Source organism: Lichenostomus cassidix, chromosome 25 (assembly GCF_008360975.1).
Source record: "Lichenostomus cassidix isolate B80296 chromosome 25, HeHo_3.0, whole genome shotgun sequence".
Classification (NCBI taxonomy): Eukaryota; Metazoa; Chordata; class Aves; order Passeriformes; family Meliphagidae; genus Lichenostomus; species Lichenostomus cassidix.
The window spans coordinates 1,809,184-1,812,849 of NC_139505.1; the positions used below are offsets into that span (position 1 = coordinate 1,809,184).

The 3,666-nt window shown below is 48.1% G+C and overlaps 1 protein-coding gene across 1 annotated transcript in view; it reads left to right on the forward strand.

Annotated features, from left to right (window-relative positions):
- Positions 1 to 2,004: 2,004 nt before the first annotated feature.
- The window catches only part of LOC146427216 (DDB1- and CUL4-associated factor 8-like), a 33,767-nt gene continuing 32,105 nt past the window's right edge, over positions 2,005 to 3,666 (forward strand). Inside the window, 1 exon segment of the mRNA XM_085082204.1 lies at positions 2,005 to 2,135. The gene's annotated coding sequence lies outside the window, so the exon portion shown is untranslated.

Here is a 3,666-nt window from a genome sequence, read left to right on the forward strand (position 1 = left end):
TCCTCGACCATTTTTTGGGGGCGTTTGGTGTCCCCTTGGGACCCCTGAGCCTTTTGGGGTGTCCCAATCATCCCCTGAGACCTTTTGGGGGATTTTTGGGGTTCCCTGGTGATTCCTGGGGGTCCCTGAGCCTTTGGGGGGGACTGAAAGGATCCCCTCAATTTTTGGGGTGTCCTGAGAGTATCCCTGAGTTTTTAGGGATTTTGGGGCTCCTTGATGATCTTTTTTGGGGATCCCTGCACCTTTTGGGGTCCCTTTAGGGGATCCTTGAGCCTTTATGGTTTTGGAGTCTCCCTGCTGATCTTTTTTGGGATTCTTGCACCTTTTGGGGTCCTTTTAGGGGATCCTTGATCCTTTAGGGTTTCTGGGGTCTCCCTGATGATCCTTTTGGGGTTTCCTGACTATTTAGGGGAACCCTGAGGGGACTCCCTGAGTTTTTTAGGGTCTGTAAATTTTTGGGGTGATCCCCGAGCCTTTGGGAAGGTCTGAGAGGCGTTCCTGAGCTTTTTGGGGGGATCTGTGAGGTTTCCCAAATTTTTTTGGGGGGCTTCAGGGGTTTCCCTGGATTTTTAGGGATGTCCTGAGGGGAGTCCCTGAGATTTTTTGGGGTTTTTTTTTTTGGGGGAGTCACCCGAGTCTTTTTGGGGTCTGGGGGACTTGGAGTGACCCCAAAAATTGGGAATTCCCAGGAGTTTAGGGGATCCTCGGGATTGGGGATCCCCAAAAAATGGGAATTCCCAGGGATTTCCCAAAAATGTGGAATCCCCACGAATCAGGATCCCCAAAAAAAAGGGAAATCCCAGGAATTAGGGATTTCCCCCAAAAATTTGGGATCCCCAGGGGTGAGGGAATTCCTCAGGGATTAGGGATTCCCCAAAAGTGATGTTTTCCAGGGATCAGGGAGTCCCCAAAAACCCGGAATAGCCAGGAATTTTGGGGGGAGGGATCCCCAAAAAATCTGGAGTTCCACAGGGACCGGGAAATTCCTCAGGGAGTTCCCCCAAAAAAATTTGGGAATCCCCAGAGATTGAGGGGATTCTCCATGGGTTGGGAAATTCCCAAAAATTTGGGATGGTTTTTCAGGGATTGGGGGATTTTCCAGGAATCATGGGAAATCCCCAAAAAATTTGGGAATCCCCAGGAATTAGGGGATTCTCCATGGGTTGGGAAATTCCCAAAAATTTGGGATGGTTCTCTGGGAATCAGGGAATCCCCAAAAATCGGGAATCCCCAAAAATTGGGAATCCCCAAAAATCAGGAATCCCCAGGAATTAGATTCTCCATGGATTGGGAAATTCCCAAAAATCTGGGATGGTTCTCTGGGAATCAGGGAATCCCCAAAAATTGGGAATCCCCAGGAATTAGGAGATTCTCCAGGGATCAGGAAATTCCCAAAAATCTGGGATGGTTTTTCAGGGATTGGGGGATTTTCCAGGAATCATGGGAAATCCCCAAAAATCGGGAATTCCCAGGGATTTAGGGGATTCTCCATGGATTGGGAAATTCCCAAAAATCTGGGATGGTTCTCCAGGAATCATGGAATCCCCAAAAATTTGGAATCCCCAAAAATCTGGAATCCCCAGGAATTAGGGGATTCTCCAGGGATCGGGAAATTCCCAAAAATTTGGGATGTTTTTCAGGGATTGGGGGATTTTCCAGGAATCATGGGAAATCCCCAAAAATCGGGAATCCCCAAAAATCGGGAATCCCCAAAAATTGGGAATCCCCAAAAATCTGGAATCCCCAGGAATTAGGGGATTCTCCATGGATCGGGAAATTCCCAAAAATTTGGGATGTTTTTCAGGGATTGGGGGATTTTCCAGGAATCATGGGAAATCCCCAAAAATCGGGAATCCCCAAAAATCAGGAATCCCCAGAAATTAGGGGATTCCCCAGGGATTGGGAAATTCCCAAAAATCTGGGATGGTTCTCCAGGGGTCAGGAGGGTTTTTTGGGGATCAGGAGGGGTTTTGGGGATCAGGAGGGGTTTTGGGGGATCCGGAGGGTTTTTGGGGGATCAGGAGGGTTTTTTGGGATCAGGGGGATTCTCCAGGGGATCCCAAAATTTGGGCTCCTGGGCTTTAACCCTTTGCTCTCCCCAGCTCCAGCCCTGCTGTCCCTGGCAGCTGGCAGAGGTGAGTGCTGCGGGATTTCTGTGGGAATTGTGGGATTTCTGTAGGATTTTTGGGATTTCTGTGGGATTTCTGGGATTTCTGTGGGATTTTTGGGATTTCTGTGGGATTTCTGGGATTTCTGTGGGATTTCTGTGATTTCTGTGGGATTTTTGGGATTTCTGTGGGATTTCTGTGGGATTTCTGGGATTTCTGTAGGATTTCTGGGATTTCTGTGGGATTTCTGGGATTTCTGGGATTTCTGTGGGATTTCTGTGGGATTTTTGGGATTTCTGTGGGATTTCTGTGATTTCTGTGGGATTTCTGTGATTTCTGTGGGATTTCTGTGGGATTTCTGTGGGATTTCTGTGGGATTTCTGTGGGATTTCTGGGATTTCTGGGATTTCTGTGGGATTTTTGGGATTTCTGTGGGATTTTTGGGATTTCTGTGGGATTTTTGGGATTTCTGTGATTTCTGTGGGATTTCTGGGATTTCTGTGGGATTTTTGGGATTTATGGGATTTCTGTGGGATTTTTGGGATTTCTGTGGGATTTTTGGGTTTTCTGTGGGATTTTTGGGATTTCTGTGGGATTTCTGGGATTTCTGTGGGATTTATGGGATTTCTGTGGGATTTTTGGGATTTCTGTGGGATTTATGGGATTTCTGTGGCTCCTGGAAATCTGGGAATGCTCCCAAAGCTCCCAGGGCTCATTAACCCGTTAATTAGTGCTTGCCCAGGCTGGGAATGGGGTCATGGTGATCCCAAAATTTGGGAAATCCCATAGGGAAGGGAAGGTTTCATCCCTGGGGAATTACCTGGGATGCTCCCGGATGGGAATTCCGGAATTCCATGGGATTCCGAGTGGGAAATTGCTTAATTAGCAGTAATTAGCAGCACTAATTGGGAGCTTTGGGGCATAGCAGGCTCCAGGGATGGGTTGGGGTTGATTATCCCTCATCCCAAAAAACCTGGGAATGTCTGGATGGGATTTTTAGGGAAGTTTGGGGTGGAAGTGGCTGAGGGGGAGGAGGGGTTTGAACCCCAAAATGGATCCTAAAGGATTTGGGGCTTTGATCCTAAAGGATTTGGGGCTGTGATCCTAAAGGATTTGGGGCTGTGATCCTAAGGGATTTGGGGCTGTGATCCTAAAGGATTTGGGGCTGTGATCCCACAGGATTTGGGGGTTTGATCCTAAGGGATTTGGGGCTGTGATCCCAAAGGATTTGGGGCTGTGATCCTAAAGGATTTGGGGCTGTGATCCTAAAGGATTTGGGGCTGTGATCCCACAGGATTTGGGGGTTTGATCCTAAGGGATTTGGGGCTGTGATCCCAAAGGATTTGGGGCTGTGATCCTAAAGGATTTGGGGCTGTGATCCTAAAGGATTTGGGGCTGTGATCCCACAGGATTTGGGGGTTTGATCCTAAGGGATTTGGGGCTGTGATCCCAAAGGATTTGGGGCTGTGATCCTAAAGGATTTGGGGCTGTGATCCTAAAGGATTTGGGGCTGTGATCCCACAGGATTTGGGGGTTTGATCCTAAGGGATTTGGGGCT